The sequence below is a fragment of the Ranitomeya imitator genome, chromosome 1 (assembly GCF_032444005.1).
Source record: "Ranitomeya imitator isolate aRanImi1 chromosome 1, aRanImi1.pri, whole genome shotgun sequence".
Taxonomy (NCBI): domain Eukaryota; kingdom Metazoa; phylum Chordata; class Amphibia; order Anura; family Dendrobatidae; genus Ranitomeya; species Ranitomeya imitator.
In genome coordinates, this window is record NC_091282.1 from 1,031,463,094 (window position 1) to 1,031,490,393 (window position 27,300).

At 42.0% G+C, this 27,300-nt stretch overlaps 1 protein-coding gene and 1 long non-coding RNA gene across 3 annotated transcripts in view; one reads left to right on the plus strand and one right to left on the minus strand.

Annotated features, from left to right (window-relative positions):
• TTC29 (tetratricopeptide repeat domain 29) overlaps positions 1-27,300 on the minus strand; it is a 358,654-nt gene that overhangs the window by 149,921 nt on the left and 181,433 nt on the right. The window lies entirely within an intron of this gene.
• LOC138658269 (uncharacterized) overlaps positions 13,212-27,300 on the plus strand; it is a 36,897-nt gene continuing 22,808 nt past the window's right edge. Inside the window, exon 1 of the long non-coding RNA XR_011317422.1 lies at positions 13,212-13,429. This is a non-coding gene — a long non-coding RNA (uncharacterized lncRNA). The remainder of the gene's footprint in view (positions 13,430-27,300) is intronic.

The window sequence follows — 27,300 nt, forward strand, 5'->3', positions numbered from 1 at the left end:
TTACTGCAGTTGCTGTTCAGGCTGCGAGTGTAGCTGTAGCCAGTTTGTCCTCTGCCACCTCTGCTCTGACTTTATCCTGTCTCCCACTTCCAGACAAGTTTGCTGGTGACAGTAAGCTATGTCGGGGATTCGTGAGTCAGTGCTCCATACATCTAGAGATCCTGAGTGCACGTTTTCCTACGGAATGGGTGAAAGTGGGGTTTATTTTATCCCTTTTGTTGGGCAGGGCTCTGGAGTGGGAAACGCCGCTGTGGGAGCGTGATGATCATATGGTGCAGAATGCTCCTCTCTTCCTGGACGCTCTGAAACAGGTCTTTTTAGGACCTCGTGTCACCAACGATATCGCGCTCCAATTGTTGGCAATTACACAGCATTCGTCCATGGTCAGCCAGTTCGCCGTCAAATTCCGGACTCTGGTCTCTGAGCTGGAGTGGCCGGATAAAGTTCTTATTCCGGTGTTCTGGAGAGGACTGGCAGACCATGTGAAGGGCACCTTGGCCACCAGGGAGATTCCTGCCACACTGGAGGAGCTCATTTCAATATCTACCCGCATCGACCTCCGTTTCAACGAGCGGAGGTTAGAGCTGACCCAGTGTAGGCAGAGGTTTCGGCTGGCTCCCACCTTCGCCAGACCTCTAGAATCTTTCGTTCAGGCGTCCGACTCCCATGAGGCCATGGAGGTTTGTCAAGTGGGACCAAAGTCTCGGACCGCTTGAGTACCAGTGGTGTTAGGGCTAGCGGAACGCACCAAGTAATGAGTAGGTAACTACAAGGTGCGTTTGCAGCCCGGGGTCCACCGTGCAGAGATATCTGCTGCTATGTAATGGCGGATGGACTCTGGGCTCATACGTGAGTTAGGCTTCACCCCGTGTGAACTGGTAGCAAACTCTTTTGCCTCACAGAGTCACGCTGTACACTATAACTAATACCCTAAATAGGCTAATTGCCCCCACTGACGCTAGCTGCCTGCCTGAGTATACAGTCCCAATGCTAACAGCTTCACACCACATAAGAACTGAGTGGTATAGTATCCACTGGCATAAGCCAAAACACATTTGATACTAGCGCATGGCCGTGCGGCCATGCGAGCCTTATATAGCTACAGCAAGTAAAAGACCTTCCAAGAAGGACCAATGAGAGACTGCCATACCTGAGCATGTGACCCGAAATCTCCACTGAGAGATCTTGCCCTTGGCATGATCAGTGTGTGCAAAGCAGGACTTAGACCTAGCACTTAAAGGACCTTCCAAGAAGGACCAATGACCTTAGCTGCAGTATCTGATCATGTGACCCTCGATCTCCACTGAGAGATCTCACTCTGGGCATGCTCAGAACGTGAAAAGCAGGACTTAGTCCCAGAAGCGTCTGCTCGCCGCTGCCCAGTACTGACTTCAATGGCAGAAGCAGGAAATGCAGCAGTAACTCTTAGCACAGTCAGTCAGACTGAGCGAGACACCTGGATCACCGTCTCCGCTGAGCAGGCTCCACTGCGGCAGGAGAAGAATGGGAGACCGCAGCGGAGATGGCCCGAGATTCCCCCTGTGCAGAGGCAGGAACTCGACCCCTAACACGTGATTTGTAAAAATTGCCAACAGCTAGGACATTATGCCAATAAATGTCCACGGCGGTAAGGGAAATCGATCGCGTCTAGTAACCATTGGAGGAGGTTCACTAGACAAAGCGGCATTTTCCTCCAAGCTGTCCTTTAAAGGGACAATTACGTTAGGCTCATCCACTCTAACAGTCGAGCTTTGTGTGGACTCTGGAGCAGAGGGGAATTTCATGTCCTCTGCTTTTGCTCTGCACCATGCAATACCTCAGTGATGCTCGCCAAACCGGTGACTGTTAGAGTAGTGAATGGGTCGACACTTCCCTCACAAATCACACACCAGACTGTCCTTTTCACGTTATCCATGTCCCCTTCCCACCAGGAGATTATTTCCCTTTTTGTCCTTCCCGAGGGAATGGACGAGATTCTGCTGGGAATACCCTGGCTCTGTTTCCACTCCCCACATATTGAGTGGACCTCTATGAGGATATTGGGTTGGAGTGAATTATGTAAGGGCAGATGTGTGAGGGAGTGCATTCAGGTTTCCACTACCGAGATACCCGCAGATCTTTCTTCCCTTCCCAAGTGCTATTGGTCCTATGCAGACGTGTTCTCCAAAAAGACTGCAGAGATCCTTCCACCTCACCGCCCCTATGACTGTCCTATTGATCTCGTACCTGGAGCAGAACCTCCTTGGGGTCGGGTCTATCCCCTCTCTCTCCCGGAAATGGAGGCTATGTCCCAATACATCCAGGAGAATTTGGCAAGAGGGTTCATTAGTAAGTCAGTGTCACCTGCAGGGTCAGGGTTCTTCTTCGTGCAGAAGAAGAACGGAGAATTACGTCCATGCATAGATTACAGGGGTCTTAACGCCATGACCGTTAAGAATAAGTACCCGTTGCCCCTGATTTCTGAGCTCTTTGATAGGCTACGGAGAGCAAGGGTATTTACCAAATTAGATCTGCGTGGTGCTTATAACCTGATTCACATCCGTGAGGGGGACGAATGGAAGACGGCTTTTAATACCAGGGATGGGCACTATGAATATTTGGTGATGCCCTTCGGGCTCTGTAATGCCCCAGCCATTTTCCAAGACTTTGCTAACGATATCTTCCGGGATATGCTCTCCACCTCGGTCGTAGTCTATCTGGATGATATTCTCATCTTCTCTCCAGATATTGACTCCCACCGAAGAGATGTTGGCAGAGTCTTCGACCTCTTACGGGCAAATTCCCTCTATGCAAAGTTGGATAAGTGTACAGTATGTTTGAGCAGGAGTCTTTACCTTTCCTGGGCTATATCATCTCCGCCCAGGGATTGGCTATGGATCATGCCAAACTACAGGCTGTGATGGACTTGCAAGAATTCCATTCTCTTAAAGCGGTGCAGCACTTTATGGGGTTCATTAATTACTATTGCCAGTTCATTCCCCACTTCTCAACTTTGGTAGCTTCCTTGGTAGCCCTCACCAAGAAGTGAGCAAATCCCAAATTGTGGTCTGAGGAGGTCTCCAAGGCTTTCTCTTCTATTAAGTCTCATTTTGCTAGCGCTCCCATCTTACATCGTCCCGATGTTGATAAGCCATTTATCTTGGAGGTGGATGCCTCATCCATTGGTGCTGGAGCAGTCCTCTTCCAAAAGCATGCTCAAGGTCAAAAGCATCCTTGCTTCTTCTTCTCCAAGATCTTCACACCAGCGGTGAAGAAGTATTCCATCGGGCTCAGGGAGTTACTAGCAATGAAGTTAGCCTTCTCGGAGTGGAGACATCTTTTGGAGGGGGCTCGCTTTCCCTTCCAAATCTTAACGGACCACAAAATTTTGGTTTATTTACAAATAGCCCAGCGGCTAAATTCTCGTCAGGCCAGATGGTCCTTGTTCTTCTCCCGGTTCCACTTTACCCTCCATTATCTCACTAGGGAGAAGAACATTTGTGCTGACACCCTCTCTCATTCCGTTGTGTCTTCTGAGGAGGAGGAGGGGGAGCCTCGGCTTATTGTCCCTTCTGAGAGCCTGAGAACCGTAGCTCCGGTTTCGCTAGAGTCAGTGCCTCCGGGGAAGACTTTTGTACCTATTAACTTGCAATCGGAGGTTCTCTCTTGGGCTCATTCGTCCAGGGTGGGTGGACATTTTGGGACAAAGAGGACATCTGAGCTGCTGGCAAGGACGTACTGGTGGCTGCATATGGTCCGTGATGTCAGAGATTATACTCGAGCGTGTGTCTCCTGCGCCAAAAATAAGTCTCCTCGACAATGGCCAGCTGGGTTACTTTATCCCTTGCCGGTGGCAGACAGGCCCTGGGAGATGGTCGGGATGGACTTTGTGGTGGGCTATCTCAAGTCTCGTGGCTGTACCATCATTTGGGTTATCACCAATCATTTTTCTAAAATGGTGCACTTGGTGCCACTTCCACGGCTTCTTTCTGCACGGGCCTTGGCAGCATTGTTTATAAAACACATCTTCCGCCTACATGGTATGCCGGATAAAAAAGTCAGTGACCGGGGTCCCCAGTTTGCATCTCGCTTCTGGAGAGAGCTTTGTCGTCTTCTCAGCATTGAGTTGAATCTCTCTTCTGCATATCATCCTGAGACGAATGGGTTGGTAGAGAGGGCCAACCAGACCTTGGTCACATATCTGCGACATTTTGTCTCAGCCAGGCAGGATGACTGGGCATCCTTGCTATCGTGGGCGGAGTTTGCGCTGAACAACGCCGTAGCCAACTTCACTGGACAGACCACATTCCTCCTTAACTATGGTCAGCATCCGCGGGTACCTGTTCCTATGCCCGTGTCTTCCGCCGACTCCAGGGTGGCAGACTGGGCTGTGGAGGCACGGGACATTTGGGACCGTACTCAGGATGCCTTTCGGGCCTCCAAGGAGAGAATGAGGTCCTCCGCCGATGCACATCGGCGCCTGCTCCGACCTTTGCTCATAACGACTTAGTGTGGCTCTCCGCCCGTAACATCAGGCTAGGAATTGAGTCCACTATGTTTGCACCTAGTTACTTGGGTCCTTTCAAAGTCCTCGAACAGGTTAACCCTGTGATCTACTGTTTAGCCCTTCCGCCAAGCCTGGGTATCATCGACAACTTTCATGTGTTCCTCTTGAAACCCGTATACATGTCCCGGTTTTCCGAGTCATCTGCCGGGACATCGGGTTCGTCTACAGACGATTATGAGGTGAACGCTATTTTGGGGTGCAAGGTGGTACATGGCTAAAAATTTTATTTGGTGGACTGGAAGGGTTATGGTCCTAAGGACAGGTCCTGGGAGCCTGCTGAGCACATTGAGGCTCCACAGCTCATTGCTGCCTTCGAGCATAGCGAGGTCCAAGGGGGGGGCAATGTTAGGGGTCGAGTTCCCGCCTCTGCACAGGGGGAATCTCGGGCCATCTCCGCTGTGGTCTCCCAATCTTCTCCTGCCGCAGTGGAGTCTGCTCAGCGGAGACGTCGGTCCCAGCGTCTCGCTCAGTCTGACTCTGTGTGAAGGGTTACTGCTGCCTTTCCAGCTTCTGCCATTGTAGCCAGTACCGGGCAACGGCGAGCAGACGTTTTTGGGACTAAGTCCTGCTTTACCCCTTCTGAGCATGCCCAGGGTAAGATCTCTCGCTGGAGATCAAGGGTCACATGCTTAGATACTGCAGCTAATCCCATTGGTCCTCTAGGAAGGTCCTGAAGGTGCTCAACTTCTGTGGCAGCCTCCCATTGGTCCTTCTGGGTAGGTCCTGTACTTGTTGTAGCTATAAAAGGTTTGCATGACCGCACGGCCATGCGCTAGTATTAATCCAAGTTATGTGCTTTACGCCAGTGTGGTTATGTGTGATTGTATTCAGGGACCTGGCTGAAATAAGCCCCTAGAGTACCGGTACCTCCGGTTAGGAGATTGTGTGATTGTGCTCCTGTGAGTCTAACAGGGTGCAGTGCTTTCCTTTCATGGCTACTCTGTGAAGTAACAGAGCTAGCCTATACCGCCAAATAGTGCCACCATCCACTAGCAGCAGGTTCCTCCTGCACGGTGGACCCCGGGCTGCAAACGCCCCAATAATAATAAACATCTATATTTACTCGGTGCCTTCCGTTAGCCCTAACACTTATTGAATAAATTGGCCAATTTATGAGAGCCCATGAGTTGCGACAATGCGTACCTTTCTGTAATGGGACTCTAACCCAAAATGTATCAAACATGCCTCTCTAAGGCTAAAAGCCTTCAAATTTAAAGGACAGTAGAATGCAGAACCAACTAAAACAGCCTTAGGTTGATGGGAGGAGTGAATAGTCAGTTATAAAGGCAGTCACCACCTCCAAGAGTATACTACAGTACAAAAAATAAAACTGACCAGCACCTCTGAATAGAATAAAGCGTGAACAGGTGCAAGCTCCTATGACTGCATAATATACATAGAATACAGCAGCACTTAGTAAGCGCTAAGATTAGTGATGAGCGAATATACTCGTTACTCGAGATTTCCCGAGCACGCTCAGGTGTCCTCCGAGTATTTTTTAGTGGTCGGAGATTTAGTTTTCATCGCCTCAGCTGAATGATTTACAGCTATTAGCCAGACTAAGTACATGTGGGTGTTGCCTGGTTGCTAGGGAATCCCCACATGTAATCAAGCAGGCTAGTACCTGTAAATTTCCGAGCACTAAAAAATATTTGGAGGACACCCGAGCGTGCTTGGGAAATCTCGATTAACGAGTATATTCGCTCATCACTAGCTAAGATGTATGCAAAAAATGAACATATGAAATTTGAATTTGGACTGCATTACTGCTATGTAGAGTATACTCACTGCTCTACAGTACGCGGTGTAAATTATGACAGAAATGTAGTATAATCACTAACTGGAGTACTTTTCTTTCAGTTGCATATGAACGCTGAAATATGCGCCACATTCATTACAAGGTTCATGCCTCTTAACGGATTTGTGGATGTGACACATCTTACTGCAGCGCACTGTTCACAAAGACTACTGTGCAAAACACCAATTTTGATAAATCAGGGCATATGTCTGTTTATCATCTCGAACCTCCTCTACCACAATTTTTAGAATGTTTTTTGTAATTTTACTTCCACATAAAAGCTATTCTGACTATTAATTGTATAACTACCTTGGATTCTTTTTTATTCTGAACTTCATCATGCTAGAATTATTCAGATACCATTTAGCCCACTCTTTTACAAATTCATAATTTTCTGCACTATAACTACTATTACATTTCTTTTAAATACAACTAGAAGTATGACCAATACTTTAAAGAGTCTATCATTTGGTTTTTGTAGCCACTGGGCATTTTAATGGCATAACTCCCCACCAATAAAATGTAATTATCACTGGAACTGAAATTTTCCCAAGAGGAGAACAGCTAATGCAATATACCACATAAAGCCCTACAATAGTTCATCACACTAACACAAAATGTGCCGCTAACGGGTATTCCTGGTTATCAAGTAGCATTTCAATGCTGAACTGTATGCTAATTCACTTAGCATACCAGAGCATTCTGAATAATATAATCATATTATTAATGACCACACTTTGCTGCTTACACTGAGACTGATACCCTATCAACTGTACTCGACTACATCAAAAGATTATGCGTAGACAAAGCAGGTCACATCTTGTACATTACCTTGATCAAAACTGCAGCTCACCTCCTCAAGGAAGCTAATGAGGTTATTATGGCATGACCTATTGAACATATCATTAATATTATTGTACTTTGTGGGAAACCTGAAATAATGGGTGCAGAAAATTTACACACAATTGACCCATAAAATACCAATTTTAAATAAGACTATATTTTCAAATAAAACAATATTTACATGAGCAACATTATACCGCTCACTGTCAGTAACTGATACAAACACATTAGTATATAAGGATCAAAACTGGTGCAATGAAAAGGGTGCATATAGGAAGAGACCTGTGCCTGCAGGACCCGCCAGTCCAATTAGTCTCAAGCACTGCTCAGTGTTTAACGACTGTTCAAATTTTAATAAATCCCTTTACTTGCTCTGCTAATATTATTATTATTTATTTTCACAGCGCCATTGATTCCATGAAACATGATAAGGGGTTACATACAAATGGAATAACGGACTCCCAGGTGTTTGGAGGGAAAGGTAGAAAATTAGTGCTAGCACTCTCATATAGCAGACCATGGTTAAGACGTCTAGTCGAAACGCGTCAGCCTACGGGGTGTCAAGTGGTATACCAGCATGTCATTTCTTATGAAGAATTGAAAAACATGAAGTTTTACTTACACAGCCACAGCTGGAGAAATTCCTTTTTCCTTGTTCATTGGGTAAGGGTCATGTAAGTGTGGAGGACAAAAGAAGGTCTTGGTAGGACCGTAGACTTCTTGTTGGAAGATATTAGGAGATTAGTTCAGAGATATAAAATGGAGACAGATTATGGACGGCTTTCTAGGTCAATGTTAGTAGTTTGAACTGAATATGCTGGGGAATTGGGAGCCAAAGTAGGGATCTGTAGAGGAGAGAAGCAAAGGAGTAGCGAGGAGAGAGGTAGATTAGTCAAAGAGCGGAGTAAAGGACAGACTGGAGCGGTGTGAGCAGCGGGGGTCACCGCAGTTGCAGCGGTCACCGCCGCAATTTGGCCTGATGGGTAAGGGGAATCTTCACATCTAGTTCAACATGCACATCCAGTGAAAGTGTATTGCGGTGCACAGACACATTGGGTCCACGCACCACAATATACTCTGCCAGCTGTTGTGAGTTCTGTTTTTGGGCTCCCTCTGGTGGTTACTGATGGTACTGGGTGATTTGTGTTCTGCTGTCTCTGGTGTCCACCTGTTCTATTAGGATTTGGGAGTTTCCTATTTAACCGGGCTTTCTTGTCATTTCCCCGCCGGCTATCAAGGTTATCAGAGTGTTTTGTTACCTCAGCTTCTGGCTTCAGTAATCTTCAGGACAAGCTAAGTTTTGATTTTCTTGTTCCACGTTTTGCTTTATTTTTGTCTTGTCCAGCTTGCATATAATTGTCTCTTTGCTGCTGGTTGCTTTAGTGGGCTGTAATTGCTCCTCATGTTCCATGAGTTGGAACATGAGTTCAAGTAATTACAGGATGGTTTTTTGAAGGGTTTTTTGCTGACCGCGCAGTTTACTTTTGTATCCTCTGCTATTTAGTTTTAGCGGGCCTCATTTTGCTGAATCTGTTTTCATACTGTGTATGTGCCTTCCTCTCATTTCACCGTCATTATATGTGGGGGGCTGCTATTTCTGTGGGGTATTTCTCTGGAGGCAAGAGAGGTCTGTGTTTCTTCTAATAGGGGAAGTTAGATCTTCGGCTGGTGCGAGACGTCTAGGATCAACGTAGGCACTTTCCCCGGCTATTGTTATTTGTGTGTTCAGGTTTAGGGTCGCGGTCAGCTCAGGTTCCATCACCCTAGAGCTCGTTGGTGCTTGTCCTTTTGTGATTCCCTGCCATTGGAATCATGACAGCCAGCCAATCAAAGGCTAGCAGCAGACGTCGATGTGCATGTGAAGGGGTGCCTGGCAGTGATATCACACACTCCTGTGAAATGCTGGCTTCACTAGAGGATGCGCACAGCGGGGGAGCAAAAGAAAGGTGATTTTTTTTTTTAAATCAGTGACCATACTAGTACATGGATTACTGTCGAGTGAATTATACTTTATGGATGACTATGGGGTGCACTATATTTTATGGATGACTATGGGGTGCATTATAATTTATGGATAAGTATGGGGTGCATTATACTTTTTGGATGTCGATGGATGCATTTTACTTTATGGAGGACTACGGGCGTGCATTATACTTTATGGATGACTATGGACTGTGCATTATACTACATGGATGACTATCAGCTGTGCAGTATATTACATGGAGGACTATGGGACGCATTACACTATATGGAAAACTATGGGGGTTCATTATTCTTCTTGTATGGAGCCTTATGACTTCTATTTATGGAGTGGAAGGGAACACAAGATGACTGTCAATTTTCCTCGCTCTAGGGCTCCATGCAAGATCTCGCCTCATGGGGTAAGGATGATTCTGAGAAAGGTCAGGAATGAACCCAGAACTACATATATAGTGATATATAATATTGTGATGGTCCATTATATCTGCACATATTAACTTACAGAATCAAAACTTGAACCAAATCAAGTGGCAGAACAGTAACAATGAAAACCAAAAATCAGAGCTTTGGTTGCCATTGTGAAGATTTCCATGGACATATCCATAATATATCATCCTGCAATGATAACCAAGACTTCATAGTGTCATATCCATTGAGTACATTTAAAGTGTGGATTGCTCCCTGGTAGAAATGAGCGAACCCAAACGGTAAAGTGTCCTGTACCGAACCCCAAACATGGACTTCTAAATGGAAGTCTGTGCTACTGTTTGGGTTTGGCACACAAATAAAGCTTGTTGAAAGGCTGCAGTGCAGCACTTCTGGGGTGGCTTCAGGCTGATATTTGTAGGTTGGGAATGGCCAATAACCATGGGCATTTCCAGCCTATTAATATAAGCCTGCAGCTTCCAGCTTTCACTTAGCTGATTATTAAAAATAGGGGGGACCCCATGCCATTTTTTTTTACATTTATTTATTTATTACTAATAAATAAGTGACAAATACTAATAAATAAATGAAAAAAAAATGACATTGGGCCCCCTTATTTTTATAACCATCCAAGGGAAAGCAGACAGCTGTGAGCTGTTGTTATGCTGGGAAGGGGGCAATATCCACTGACCTTCCCAGCTTAGGAATATCAACCCCCAGCTGTCTGCTTTGCTTTTGTTGGTTAATAAAAACAGGGGGGCCCTAAAAAATTAAGTGGGGTCCCCCTATTTTTAATAATGAATTAAGGCAAAGAAAACAGCTGAGGGCTGATATTAATAGGCTTGGAAGATGGCTAGATATGGAGCCGAGGCTAAGCACCAGAATTGGCTCATCTAATGGATGCACCAGTACTGGGGCAGTTGAGGGATGATCTTACTAGGCTGAGAAGGGGTCAAAATCCATGGCGCTTCCCAGCCTATTAATATCAGCCCCCAGCTATATGCTTTGCCTTAATTGGTTATTAAAAACTAGATTGTGGCCCGATTCTAACGCATCGGGTATTCTAGAATATGCATGTCCCCGTAGTATATGGACAATGATGATTCCAGAATTCACGGCAGACTGTGCCCGTCGCTGATTGGTTGAGGCAACCTTTATGACATCATCGTCGCCATGGCAACCATTATGACATCATCGTCGCTGTGCCCATCTCTGATTGGTCGAGGCCTAGCGGCCTTGACCAATCAGAGACGCGGGATGTCTACGTCCTTTATGACATCATCGTCGCTGTGCCCGTCGCTGATTGGTCGAGGCCTGGCGGCCTCGACCAATCAGAGAGGCGGGATTTCCAGGACAGACAGACAGACAAAAATACAGACAGACAGAAAGATAGACAGACGGAAAAACCCTTAGACAATTATATATATATATAGGAGAGACACCAAGTCATTTACCCAGCAATGGCAAAGTAGACAGCTGGGAGCTGATATTAATAGGTTGGGAAGGTCCATGGATATTGGCCCCTTTCCACCATAATAATACCAGCTAACAGCTGTCTGCTTTCCATTTGCAAGTTATTAAAAATGGGGGGTGTAGTTTTTTAAATTTATCTATTTATTATTATTTTTCATTTACTTCTTAGTAATAAATAAATGAAAATAACGGGGTCCCCTTATTTTTAATAACCAGTTAAGGGAAAAGAGAAAGTAGCGGGAGAATATTAATAGCCGTGGAATGCCCATGGTTATTGGGCCATTCCCAACCTACAAATATCATCCTGCAGCTACCTCAGAAGTGGCGCATCATATTTCATACGCCAATTCTGGCACTTAGCTTCGACTCATCCCGATTGCCCTGGTGCGGTGGCAATAGGGGTAATTATTGGGGGGTTGATATCAGCAGCTGGCTGACACCAAGCCCAGGGGTTGGTAATGTAGAGGTGTCAGTCATAAAACAAAGCCCCACACACATACAAAAATCTTTATTTGAATAAAGACCCCCCTCAAAAAGATAAGAAAGTAGTAAACACACAAACACACACAGAAAAGTATTTTATGATACCCAGTGGCTGTCGCCGGCGGTGACTTCAGTAATTTTGCCAATATAAGCAGTCAAGAGTGGTACACACTATAGGAAGAGGTGCCTGAAGAACAATATAATAATAGAGACAAAATGGTAATCTTCGGCACTCAAAAAACATTTTTGTCTCTTCAGTAATTTTGCCGTCAGTCAGAGCCACTGTTTCCCAAGCTGTCACACAGAGGACTGCATTGAACTGCTGGGTGTTCGGGCACCCCATTTACTTAAATAGGGTTCAGCTTCGAGATCAAGCTCGAGTACCGTACAGGTACCCGAACTGAATTTTTTTCGAAAGTTTGGCTCATCCCTACTCCCTGGCTGGATACAAACATATAATGCATTCACGCAACTAAAGAAGCAAACAGTAAAACAATCAAAACTAAAATAAGGTAAAACCATATAAGAACAGTTTAGTATCTGAGCACGTGTGGCATTCTCAAAGTGCTGCTTACAAATTGATGTCACAAATATCTGTTAAAGAAAATTTTATTTTGCTAAAAATAATAATAAGTGTAATATCAATACCCAGTGAAGCTGAGTATCTCATGAAATGAAGAAAAAGTAAGTTTTGAATTACAATTCACACTGAGGAATGTTTCTCTAAATAAACCAAAATAACAAAAAAAATTCAACCTTGCTTTATGTCATAAATGATACATTTTCACAATAAAATAGTCCGAACCCTTCTCAATGAGTTTCTCCAACATCAACCTGCATTTCTGAATTCAAACATCTATGTGTATATATACGCACTTTTAATATCAGCTCAGACATGCTGAAAATACAAAATAAGTGTTTCATATAACAAATATAATAATACCAGGAAACGAAAAAGCTATGTTATGATGTGCATTTCCTACAAAGTGACACAGAATATACATGGGAAATCACAGAATAAAAATAATACCAAGAAGAACAATGTATTATTTATTCGCTTTCTGACCATCTCTCTTATAATAAAAAAATATATGTGTGTGTGTCTGAAGCAATTTATCAAGCCAACCTCACTACTGAAGGTGGGAAGGAGACTGGCAATATTAACTAGTATATGGAGAAACATATATTTACAATGAACGGAGATATATGTTTAACTTTACTCTTCATATACTATCAAACCAGAAATGCTACAGAAAATGGATGGTTTACTCCTTTCTTTCTGACAGATGTGACAAAGACGAAAAATGCGATTCCTGCCAAGAGCTTTTATCAACTATGTCATAACAACTAGTAATAAGTGTAAATAATAGATGGCCAAGACCTAGTGGGAACCGGTAGCAATACTAAACATTGTTAGGTGCCTGCTGATAGGGGTTTGCGAGAGCTGCAATCCCTTGACTTCCCAGTAGAGTTTTGGCCTGACAATAAACAACAGTTTAATACTTTATCTAATCCCAGCCAGGAGGTGAGTTCAGCAGCGAGCTTCTGCAGATGTTCACATCCAATAATCTATCCATAATTGATGAAACAGGGAGGTCAGATGTAATGGCTTCTACTTTTCCAGCAACAAATAAATGGTTATTGACAAAACAAGCCAGTGTCGGGCGGAGAGTCGAGCAGTGACAAGCATAGGATGGTACTGAAGCTGGCTGAAAGAAGAAAACCAGGCTCTTCATCTCCACAATTCTACATGTTGATGTACAGAAGGATAAAAAGGCCAAATAGTCACCCTGAAGACATAAAGAGCAAACGCAGAGAAGACAATGAGAGAACAAAGGGAGGAAGCAAGAAGAAACAGACTGTTGGGAACATAGAGGCAGGTATGCATGAGCACACTTCTAAGACATGCATCGGCATGGCAGGACTGTGATCACACACCTAGGTGGCTTTTTATTTTATTCAGTTGGATATTCTCTCATTTCTGTGCTCTATAACTTGTTGGATAAAATTGGCTTTTTTTTTTCAAATTTACAACTGCAGAAACATCTAGTCATATTGTGTTTTTTTAAGTCTATGTTACATAATTTGAAAGAAACAAAGACTAAAAATAAAATTCTGTATGCCCGCCACCGTAAAATAGAACGTACTATTAATATGACAGTTTAGTTAAACTTTAATGCAGCTTGTAGTCTGTTACGGGGAAATGGTAAAATAACAATAAAAATAATCCCGTAATTAAATGGGAAGATATTGGTGTAATTAAATGTCTGATTAGCTCTTTATGGGAATTCTAAATCTTTGGATTTCCTATGCAAGTGTAATTGTTTTTAATGTGGGATAATTTTAGCAAGACTTCGGAATATAATTTATTTAAAGTTGCCATTTTGTGTTAGATATAACAATGCGGTACATTTTATTCTTGCCATTAAATACTAATTATTTTATCTTGTCCCCAATAGTTCGCAACTAATGACACACTATAAGTTAACGGAGAGTAGATTTTTCTTGTAATTTCTGAAATTTGTAAAAACTAATGGCATAAAAACAATGAGCGACACTGCTGGTCCAGTTGGAAATGAAATAAAAAGTGGGAATTGAGACATTAAATATTTATCAATAATTGATGAGAATGCTGTAAGATGTGCACAAACTTTAGAAGTATTGAGTTGCAGATAAGTAATGATGCCCTATCTTTCGTAATAGCATTGGTGAGAAGTAAATCAAAATGACAGAACTCACATGCTCCGCATTTAATCCATAGATTCCAATTAACTATAGTATTTCAAAGGGCTAATACTCAGAAAAGTGGGATAAACAGAATGCTAACAGCACCTAAGTGAGACTAAATAAAGAGAAGAAATAATTAATAATAAAACAATAAAATTTACTCCATATATGAGAATAAATATATTCTTCAAACCAACGCAGGAGCTTACGAAGGTATTAGTAATATGACTTATAGAAAATATGATACTTCAAATCAGATCATGCTGCAAGGCCATCAAGGCCAAGATCATGCTGCAAGCACACACAATAAAACCTCTTCAAATAAAAAGGGTAATAAAGTATTGCCTTTCAGTATATAATTGCATGCCCTGTGACAGGCCTAGACCATGCTATGCTGTAAGCACACTCAATAAAATGCTTTCAAATAAAAATAATACGGTAAATACATCATTATACACTGACAGATTGCTCCAAGGCAAACAACGCATTATATGAAATCATTTTGTCTTATTAGAATTCTTTTGAAGAAAATTGTAATTGGTCACAATCATTCATTTTTTCCATACTACTACTTATAATAACAATACATGAATGTGTCTATTCATTATCAGCTCACATACCAAATATTATGTTACTCGCAGCATGGTGGGGCACAGGTCCAGACTGAATCTGCCACACTGGGCAGCTTCATGGTGGGCCAAATCCAATGAGGGCAATTTTGCCTCGAAGCATTGGAGGGAGCAGGTGAGCGAGGGCCACATCCCATCTCGAGTGTCTAGGTCAGGTGAAAGCAGCTCAAGAAGAGGATTCTCGGACCTGCAGGAGTAGAAGGTGGAAAGGAGAAGATGGAAGGAAAGAAGTAAAGCAAGTGGGAAACACAGTCCGAAAGCCAGGAAGGGAGTAAAGTAGAAAGCAGAGGAACAGGACGATGGAGCAAAAAAGAAAAACTTAGAGGGGCAAAGGGATGGGGGGGGGAGGATAGGGGGAAAGGGGTCCTCATCTCAGCCAGAGAGAGGACATATTGCTCACAAGTTCCAATAAACATATAGGGAAATGTTTTTATAAGTTTCTCCTATAACAATCATTAAGGCGGGGCATAAAGGGATAAATGGGCAGCGCAGTGTAATTGGTCCACAGGCTGAAATGTGTGACAGGTATCTAATGTGTGAGTGAAATGTGTGTCATGTACAGTATATAATGTGTGAGTGACGTGTGTGTCATGTACAGTATATAATGTGTGAGTGACGTGTGTGTCATGTACAGTATATAATGTGTGAGTGGCATGTGTGTCATGTACAGTATATAATGTGTGAGTGGCATGTGTGTCATGTACTGTATATAATGTGTGAGTGGCATGTGTGTCATGCACAGTATATAATGTGTGAGTGACATGTGTGTCATGTACAGTATATAATGTGTGAGTGGCATGTGTGTCATGTACAGTATATAATGTGTGAGTGACATGTGTGTCATGTACAGTATATAATGTGTGAGTGACATGTGTGTCATGTACAGTATATAATGTGTGAGTGACATGTGTGTCATGTACAGTATATAATGTGTGAGTGGCATGTGTGTCATGTACAGTATATAATGTGTGAGTGGCATGTGTGTCATGTACAGTATATAATGTGTGAGTGGCATGTGTGTCATGCACTGTATATAATGTGTGAGTGACATGTGTGTCATGTACAGTATATAATGTGTGAGTGACATGTGTGTCATGTACAGTATATACTGTGAGTGACATGTGTGTCATGTACAGTATATAATGTGTGAGTGGCATGTGTGTCATGTACAGTATATAATGTGTGAGTGACATGTGTGTCATGTACAGTATATAATGTGTGAGTGACATGTGTGTCATGTACTGTATATAATGTGTGAGTGACATGTGTGTCATGTACTGTATATAATGTGTGAGTGACATGTGTGTCATGTACAGTATATAATGTGTGAGTGACATGTGTGTCATGTACAGTATATGTGTGAGTGAAATGTGTGTCATGTACAGTATATAATGTGTGAGTGACGTGTGTGTCATGTACAGTATATAATGTGTGAGTGACGTGTGTGTCATGTACAGTATATAATGTGTGAGTGGCATGTGTGTCATGTACAGTATATAATGTGTGAGTGGCATGTGTGTCATGTACTGTATATAATGTGTGAGTGGCATGTGTGTCATGCACAGTATATAATGTGTGAGTGACATGTGTGTCATGTACAGTATATAATGTGTGAGTGGCATGTGTGTCATGTACAGTATATAATGTGTGAGTGACATGTGTGTCATGTACAGTATATAATGTGTGAGTGACATGTGTGTCATGTACAGTATATAATGTGTGAGTGACATGTGTGTCATGTACAGTATATAATGTGTGAGTGGCATGTGTGTCATGTACAGTATATAATGTGTGAGTGGCATGTGTGTCATGTACAGTATATAATGTGTGAGTGGCATGTGTGTCATGCACTGTATATAATGTGTGAGTGACATGTGTGTCATGTACAGTATATAATGTGTGAGTGACATGTGTGTCATGTACAGTATATACTGTGAGTGACATGTGTGTCATGTACAGTATATAATGTGTGAGTGGCATGTGTGTCATGTACAGTATATAATGTGTGAGTGACATGTGTGTCATGTACAGTATATAATGTGTGAGTGACATGTGTGTCATGTACTGTATATAATGTGTGAGTGACATGTGTGTCATGTACTGTATATAATGTGTGAGTGACATGTGTGTCATGTACAGTATATAATGTGTGAGTGACATGTGTGTCATGTACAGTATATAATGTGTGAGTGGCATGTGTGTCATGTACAGTATATAATGTGTGAGTGGCATGTGTGTCATGTACAGTATATAATGTGTGAGTGACGTGTGTCATGTACAGTATATAATGTGTGAGTGACATGTGTGTCATGTACTGTATATAATGTGTGAGTGACGTGTGTCATGTACAGTATATAATGTGTGAGTGACATGTGTGTCATGCACAGTATATAATGTGTGAGTGGCATGTGTGTCATGCACAGTATATAATGTGTGAGTGGCATGTGTGTCATGTACAGTATATAATGTGTGAGTGACATGTGTGTCATGTACAGTATATAATGTGTGAGTGACATGTGTGTCATGTACAGTATATAATGTGTGAGTGACATGTGTGTCATGTACTGTATATAATGTGTGAGTGACATGTGTGTCATGTACAGTATATAATGTGTGAGTGACATGTGTGTCATGTACAGTATATAATGTGTGAGTGGCATGTGTGTCATGCACAGTATATAATGTGTGAGTGGCATGTGTGTCATGTACTGTATATAATGTGTGAGTGGCATGTGTGTCATGTACTGTATATAATGTGTGAGTGACATGTGTGTCATGTACTGTATATAATGTGTGAGTGACATGTGTGTCATGTACAGTATATAATGTGTGAGTGACATGTGTGTCATGTACAGTATATAATGTGTGAGTGACATGTGTGTCATGTACAGTATATAATGTGTGAGTGACATGTGTGTCATGTACTGTATATAATGTGTGAGTGACATGTGTGTCATGTACTGTATATAATGTGTGAGTGACATGTGTGTCATGTACAGTATATAATGTGTGAGTGACATGTGTGTCATGTACTGTATATAATGTGTGAGTGACATGTGTGTCATGTACTGTATATAATGTGTGAGTGACATGTGTGTCATGTACAGTATATAATGTGTGAGTGGCATGTGTGTCATGTACAGTATATAATGTGTGAGTGGCATGTGTGTCATGTACAGTATATAATGTGTGAGTGGCATGTGTGTCATGCACAGTATATAATGTGTGAGTGGCATGTGTGTCATGTACAGTATATAATGTGTGAGTGGCATGTGTGTCATGTACAGTATATAATGTGAGTGACATGTGTGTCATGTACAGTATATAATGTGTGAGTGACATGTGTGTCATGTACAGTATATAATGTGTGAGTGACATGTGTGTCATGTACTGTATATAATGTGTGAGTGACATGTGTGTCATGTACTGTATATAATGTGTGAGTGACATGTGTGTCATGTACAGTATATAATGTGTGAGTGGCATGTGTGTCATGTGCAGTATATAATGTGTGAGTGGCATGTGTGTCATGTACAGTATATAATGTGTGAGTGGCATGTGTGTCATGCACAGTATATAATGTGTGAGTGGCATGTGTGTCATGTACAGTATATAATGTGTGAGTGACATGTGTGTCATGTACAGTATATAATGTGTGAGTGGCATGTGTGTCATGCACAGTATATAATGTGTGAGTGGCATGTGTGTCATGTACAGTATATAATGTGTGAGTGGCATGTGTGTCATGTACAGTATATAATGTGAGTGACATGTGTGTCATGTACAGTATATAATGTGTGAGTGGCATGTGTGTCATGCACAGTATATAATGTGTGAGTGGCATGTGTGTCATGTACAGTATATAATGTGTGAGTGGCATGTGTGTCATGTACAGTATATAATGTGAGTGACATGTGTGTCATGTACAGTATATAATGTGTGAGTGACGTGTGTCATGTACAGTATATAATGTGTGAGTGGCATGTGTGTCATGCACAGTATATAATGTGTGAGTGGCATGTGTGTCATGCACAGTATATAATGTGTGAGTGGCATGTGTGTCATGTACAGTATATAATGTGTGAGTGGCATGTGTGTCATGCACAGTATATAATGTGTGAGTGGCATGTGTGTCATGTACAGTATATAATGTGTGAGTGGCATGTGTGTCATGTACAGTATATAATGTGTGAGTGGCATGTGTGTCATGCACAGTATATAATGTGTGAGTGGCATGTGTGTCATGCACAGTATATAATGTGTGAGTGGCATGTGTGTCATGCACAGTATATAATGTGTGAGTGGCATGTGTGTCATGTACAGTATATAATGTGTGAGTGGCATGTGTGTCATGTACAGTATATAATGTGTGAGTGACATGTGTGTCATGTACAGTATATAATGTGTGAGTGGCATGTGTGTCATGCACAGTATATAATGTGTGAGTGGCATGTGTGTCATGTACAGTATATAATGTGTGAGTGGCATGTGTGTATTGTACAGTATATAATGTGAGTGACATGTGTGTCATGTACAGTATATAATGTGTGAGTGACGTGTGTCATGTACAGTATATAATGTGTGAGTGGCATGTGTGTCATGCACAGTATATAATGTGTGAGTGGCATGTGTGTCATGTACAGTATATAATGTGAGTGACATGTGTGTCATGTACAGTATATAATGTGTGAGTGACATGTGTGTCATGCACAGTATATAATGTGTGAGTGGCATGTGTGTCATGCACAGTATATAATGTGTGAGTGGCATGTGTGTCATGTACAGTATATAATGTGTGAGTGGCATGTGTGTCATGTACAGTATATAATGTGTGAGTGACATGTGTGTCATGTACTGTATATAATGTATGAGTGACATGTGTGTCATGTACTGTATATAATGTGTGAGTGACATGTGTGTCATGTACTGTATGTAATGTATGAGTGACATGTGTGTCATGTACAGTATATAATGTGTGAGTGGCATGTGTGTCATGTACAGTATATGTGTGAGTGGCATGTGTGTCATGTACTGTATATAATGTGTGAGTGACATGTGTGTCATGTACTGTATATAATGTGTGAGTGACATGTGTGTCATGTACTGTATATAATGCATGAGTGACATGTGTGTCATGTACAGTATATAATGCATGAGTGACGTGTGTGCGACATGTCAGTCCACTATAGAATTCCCATACACCATTGATAAGTATGTGCTACTCGGCAAGGCCTCTCACTAGGTCCAGAAGCAGTAGAAAATCCAAAGATGTCTGAGGCACCAAAAAGATCCATGTAAGAATCTATTCTTTACTCCAAATATTTAAAACATTTCAGCAGTGAGGAAACAAAATACAGCAACATTTCTGCCATAAGACCTATCTGAAGTCTAAAATACATTTTTAAACATGTATCTAATGCATGAGTGACATCTGTGTCACGTATATAATGTGAGAGTTGTAATGTATCTAATGTGAGTAATGTCTGTGTCATGTATCTCATGTGTGAGTAATGTCTGTGTCATGTATCTCACGTGTGAGTGACGTCTGTGTCATGAATCTCATGTGTGAGTAATGTCTGTCACATATCAAACATGTGAGTGACGTCTGTGTCATGTATCTCATCCGTGATTAACGTCTGTGTCATGTATCTAATGAACGAGTGACGTCTGTGTCATGTATCTAATGTGTGAGTAATGTCTGTGTCATGTATCAAATGTGTGAGTGACGTCTGTGTCATGTATCTTATGTGTGAGTAATGTCTGTGTCATGTATCTAATGTGTGAGTAATGTCTGTCATGTATCTCATGTGTGAGTAATGTCTGTGTCATGTATCTAATGTGTGAGTAATGTCTGTGTCATGTATCTAATGTGTGAGTAATGTCTGTGTCATGTATCAAATGTGTGAGTGACGTCTGTGTCATGTATCTCATGTGTGAGTGACATCTGTGTCATGTATCTTATTTTTAAGTAATGTCTGTGTCATGTATCTAATGTGTGAGTAATGTCTGTGTCATGTATCTCATGTGTGAGTAATGTCTGTGTCATGTATCTCACGTGTGAGTAATGTCTGTGTCATGTATCTCACGTGTGAGTGACATCTGTGTCATGAATCTCATGTGTGAGTAATGTCTGTGTCATGTATCATGTGTGAGTGACGTCTGTGTCATGTATCTCATGTGTGAGTAATGTCTGTGTCATGTATCTCATGTGTGAGTGATGTCTGTGTCATGTATCTAATGTGTGAGTGACGTCTGTGTCATGTATCTCATGTGTGAGTAATGTCTGTGTCATGTATCTAATGTGTGAGTAATGTCTGTCATGTATCTCATGTGTGAGTAATGTCTGTGTCATGTATCTCACGTGTGAGTGATGTCTGTGTCATGTATCTCACGTGTGAGTGACGTCTGTGTCATGTATCTCATGTGTGAGTAATGTCTGTGTCATGTATCTAATGTGTGAGTAATGTCTGTCATGTATCTCATGTGTGAGTAATGTCTGTGTCATGTATCTAATGTGTGAGTAATGTCTGTGTCATGTATCAAATGTGTGAGTGACGTCTGTGTCATGTATCTCATGTGTGAGTGACATCTGTGTCATGTATCTTATGTGTGAGTAATGTCTGTGTCATGTATCTAATGTGTGAGTAATGTCTGTCATGTATCTCATGTGTGAGTAATGTCTGTGTCATGTATCTCATGTGTGAGTAATGTCTGTGTCATGTATCTCACGTGTGAGTAATGTCTGTGTCATGTATCTCACGTGTGAGTGACATCTGTGTCATGAATCTCATGTGTGAGTAATGTCTGTGTCATGTATCATGTGTGAGTGACATCTGTGTCATGAATCTCATGTGTGAGTAATGTCTGTGTCATGTATCATGTGTGAGTGACGTCTGTGTCATGTATCTCATGTGTGAGTAATGTCTGTGTCATGTATCTCATGTGTGAGTGATGTCTGTGTCATGTATCTAATGTGTGAGTGACGTCTGTGTCATGTATCTCATGTGTGAGTAATGTCTGTGTCATGTATCTAATGTGTGAGTAATGTCTGTCATGTATCTCATGTGTGAGTAATGTCTGTGTCATGTATCTCACGTGTGAGTGATGTCTGTGTCATGTATCTCATGTGTGAGTAATGTCTGTCATGTATCTCATGTGTGAGTAATGTCTGTGCCATGTATCTCACGTGTGAGTGATGTCTGTGTCATGTATCTCACGTGTGAGTGACGTCTGTGTCATGTATCTCATGTGTGAGTGATGTCTGTGTCATGTATCTCACGTGTGAGTAATGTCTGTGTCATGTATCTCATGTGTGAGTAATGTCTGTCATGTATCTCATGTGTGAGTAATGTCTGTGTCATGTATCTCACGTGTGAGTGATGTCTGTGTCATGTATCTCACGTGTGAGTGACGTCTGTGTCATGTATCTCATGTGTGAGTAATGTCTGTGTCATGTATCTAATGTGTGAGTAATGTCTGTCATGTATCTCATGTGTGAGTAATGTCTGTGTCATGTATCTCACGTGTGAGTGACGTCTGTGTCATGTATCTCATGTGTGAGTGACGTCTGTGTCATGTATCTCATGTGTGAGTAATGTCTGTGTCATGTATCTCATGTGTGAGTAATGTCTGTGTCATGTATCTCACGTGTGAGTGATGTCTGTGTCATGTATCTCATCCGTGATTAACGTCTGTGACATGTATCTCATGTGTGAGTGACGTCTGTGTCATGTATCTCACGTGTGAGTAATGTCTGTGTCATGTATCTCATGTGTGAGTGACGTCTGTGTCATGTATCTCACGTGTGAGTAATGTCTGTGTCATGTATCTCATGTGTGAGTAATGTCTGTGTCATGTATCTCATGTGTGAGTGACGTCTGTGTCATGTATCAAATGTGTGAGTAATGTCTGTGTCATGTATCTCATGTGTGAGTAATGTCTGTGTCATGTATCTCATGTGTGAGTAATGTCTGTGTCATGTATCTCATGTGTGAGTAATGTCTGTGTCATGTATCTCATGTGTGAGTAATGTCTGTGTCATGTATCTCATGTGTGAGTGACGGCTGTGTCATGTATCTCACGTGTGAGTAATGTCTGTGTCATGTATCTAATTTTGTGAGTAATATCTGTGTCATGTATCAAATGTGTGAGTAATGTCTGTGTCATGTATCTCATGTGTGAGTAATGTCTGTGTCATGTATCTAATTTTGTGAGTAATATCTGTGTCATGTATCAAATGTGTGAGTAATGTCTGTGTCATGTATCTCATGTGTGAGTAATGTCTGTGTCATGTATCTAATTTTGTGAGTAATATCTGTGTCATGTATCAAATGTGTGAGTAATGTCTGTCATGTATCTCATGTGTAAGTGACGTGTGTGCAACATGTATCTAATGAATAAGTGATGTCTGTGTCATGTATCTAATGTGTAAGTGATGTGTTTGCAACATGTATCTAATGTGAGTAATGTCTGTCATGTATCTTGTGTGAGTGGCGTGTGTGCAACATGCATCTAATGTGTGAGTCATGTCTGTGTCATGTATCTTATGTGTGAATGACATGTGTGCAACATGCATCTAATGTATAAGTGATGTCTGTGTCATGTATCTAATGTGTAACGTCTGTGTCATGTATCTAATGTGTAACGTCTGTGTCATGTATCTAATGTGTAACGTCTGTGTCATGTATCTAATGTGTAACGTCTGTGTCATGTATCTAATGTGTAACGTCTGTGTCATGTATCTAATGTGTAACGTCTGTGTCATGTATCTAATGCATGAGTGACATCTGTGTCAATCTGGATTTTTCCAGTATGTGTGCAGACAATATTTTTTATGGGCTGGTGGGGTCTGTGCACCAGAGCTTCTTCTCAGTCCCAGTCGTTCCCTGTTGGGGCACATTTATTAATCCTGTTGTACTGCTGAGTGGCATGCCAGTATGAAATGACAGCGTTGCATGCTGTGCCCTCCAAGACAAAGCAGGTCAATTGAAGAATACAGCGCACATACTCAACTACGCTAGTTTTGAATACACATAAAAGTAACAGAAAGTATTAGTAAATTAGTTCCAAACAGTGCAATGTGAAAACAATGCCCCTTGCCCCCTTTTTTTCAATAAATACAAAAAATGTAATTGTGCAAAAATAATTGGAAGGATAATAAATATTGCATTCTTAAGGAAAAAAAAATATATAGCTGCATTCATAAATGTGCCCTATTGGGTCTTCACAGTATATGAAAGGATACTGCATATCCAATGTAATACTTAAGTACCTGCAATTTAATTCCCCCTATTATTTTGTGAATGAGGCTAGATCAGAGGTAGATTTTAATAATGCATTGACAATTAATAATAAAACTACTTTGGACAAGGTTTATTATCACAACCAATGGTATTTAACCACTTTACCCCTGTTTGCACCTTCATGACCAGGCCAAAGACCAAATTTTATTTTTCTGACCAGTGTCACTTTATGAGATAATAACTCTGGAATGTTTCAACAAATCCCACTGAATCTCAGATTTTTTTTTCTGATCATATTGTACTTCATGACAGTTGTAAAATTTATTTGCTATGCATTTATTTGGGGAAAAAAAAACAGAAATTTGGAAAAAATGTTGAAAATGTTCCAATTTTCAGACTTTTAATTTTATGCCCTTAAACCGGAGACTTACAGTGGTAAATTTTTCACTCTTTGTTTCATTGCAGCCATTTGGTAAATTCAAAAAAGTTAAATTTTTTCTCATTAATGTACACTCTGCACTCCATCTTGACTGAAAAAATAGAAATGTAGACATTTTTGCAAATTTATTAAAAAAGAGAAAACTGAAATATCACATGGTCATAAGTATTCAGACTCTTTGCTCAGTATTGAGTAGAAGCACCCTTTTGAGCTAGTACAGCCATGAGTCTTCTTGGGAATGATGCAACAAGTTATTCACACCTGGATTTGGGGATCCTCTGCCATTCTTCCCTGCAGAGCCTCTCCAGTTCCATCAGGTTGGATGGTGAACGTTGGTGGACAGCCATTTTCAGGTCTCTCCAAAGATGCTCAATTGGGTTTAGGTCAGGGCTCTGGGCCAGTCAAGAATGGTCACAGAGTTGTTCAGAAGCCAGTCCTTTGTTATTTTAGCTGTGTGTCTTGTTGGAAGGTGAACTATGGCCAAGTCTGAGGTCCAGAGGACTCTGGAAGAGGTTTTCATCCAGGATATCTCTGTACTTGGCCGCATTCGTGTTTCCTTCAATGACAACCAGTGGTCCTGTCCCTGCAGCTGAAATACACCCCCATAGCATGATGCTGCCACCACGTTTCACTGTTGGGAGTGTATTGGTCAGGTGATGAGCAGTGCCTGGTTTTCTCCACACATACTGCTTAGCATTATCAACAAAAGGTCTATTCTTGTCTCATCAGACCAGAGAATCTTATTTCTCATAGTCTGGGAGTCCTTCATGTGTTTTTTGCAAACTCTATATGGGTTTTCATATCTCTTGCACTGAGGAGAGGCTTCCATCAGGCCACTCTGCCATAAAGGCCTGACTGGTGGAGGGCTGCAGTGATAGTTGACTTTGTGGAACTTTCTCCCATCTCCCTACTGTTTCTCTGGAGCTCAGCCACATTTATCTTCGGGTTATTCTTTACCACTCTCACCAAGGCTCTTCTCCAACAATTGCTCAGTTTGGCTGGATGGCCAGGTCTAAGAAGACTTCTGGTGGACCCAAACTTCTTCCATTTAAGGATTATGGAGGCCACTGTGCTCTTAGGAACCTTGAGTACTGAAGAAATTGTTTTGCAACCATGGCCAGATCTGTGTCTTGCCACAATTCTGTCTCTGAACTCCTTGGCCAGTTCCTTTGACCTCATGATTCTCATTTGGTCTGACATATACTGTGAGGCCTTAACCACTTTACCCCCAAGGGTGGTTTGCACGTTAATGACCGAGGCCAATTTTTGCAATTCTGACCACGGTCACTTTATGAGGTTATAACTCTGGAATGCTTTGACGGATCCTGATGACTCTGACAATGCTTTCTCGTGACATATTGTACTTCATGATAGTGGTAAAATTTCTTTGATATTACCTGAGTTTATTTGTGAAAAAAATGGAAATTTGGCAAAAATTTAGAAAATTTCGCAATTTCCCAACTTTTAATTTTTATGCCCTTGAAACACAGAGATATGTCACACAAAATACTTAATAAGTAACATTTCCCACATATCTACTTTACATCAGTACAGTTTTGGAACCAAAATTTTTTTTTTTGATAGGGAGTTATAAGGGTTAAAAGTTGACCAGCAATTTCTCATTTTTACAACACCAGGGGACCACATCACATTTCAAGTCACTTTGAGGGGTCTACGTTGTTAGGTCTCGAGTTCCCGCTTCTGCACAGGGGGAATCTCGAGTCATCTCCGCTGAAGTCTCCCATTCTTATCCAGCCGCAGTGGAGTCTGCTCAGCAGGGACGTCGGTCCCAGCGTCTTGCTCAGTCTCACTCTGTACAGAGAGTTACTGCTGCTTCTTCAGCTTCTGCCATTAAAGCCAGTGCTGGTCAGCAGCGAGCAGACTTCTCTGGGACTAAGTCCTTGTCTGCACACACTGAGCATGCCCAGGGCAAGATTTCCCGTTGGAGATCGAGGGTCATGTGCTCAGGTCCTGCAGCACATTCCATTGGTCCTCTTGGCAGGTCTTGGAAGGGCAAAGTTTCTGTGGCCACTTCCTGTGCTGCAACTATATAAACTGCGCATGACCGCACGGCCATGCGCTAGTGTACATTTGCTTACGTGTGTTTGTTGTGAGTGCAAGTCGTCCTTGGATACCCCTTCCCTATTGAATGTCTGTTCGCGGAAGGTGTATGGTTGCTTTCTAGCGCCCGACTTATCCTACAGCACAAATCACACATTACAGCGTCCAGTTGCTGTGACCGCCAGTACGGCGCCGTGCACTTCCTCTGCGGCGTTCGTCAGTGCGGCACCGCATGCACTCTTGTGCCCCAACATTGCTATTTAGCTTCCTTACACACCCAGTTGCGGTGTTGTGCCAGCAAGGGTCTAATCGGACTTCAATCCTAGTTGGGGTTGAGTTCGCTGACTACTTGCTCGCGCTCTATGTGCGGTACCGCGATCCTGTGACGCAACAGGATCGCTTCCTTCACGCTGGGTGAAGTCTAACCCACGTGTGTATACTTATGAGTACCGCCATATAGTCCATCATTACTTGGCAGCAGGTTCCATCTCTGCACGGTGGACCCCGGGCTGCGAACGCACCATACTCTATCTGTCTCATTATTTGGTGCGTTCCACTAGCCCTAACATTACACTAGCGCCAGGTTCTGGCTAGTAATGACGGACAAACAGCAATCCTTGCGGTATATCCAGCAGCTGGAGGGTAGGTTGGCG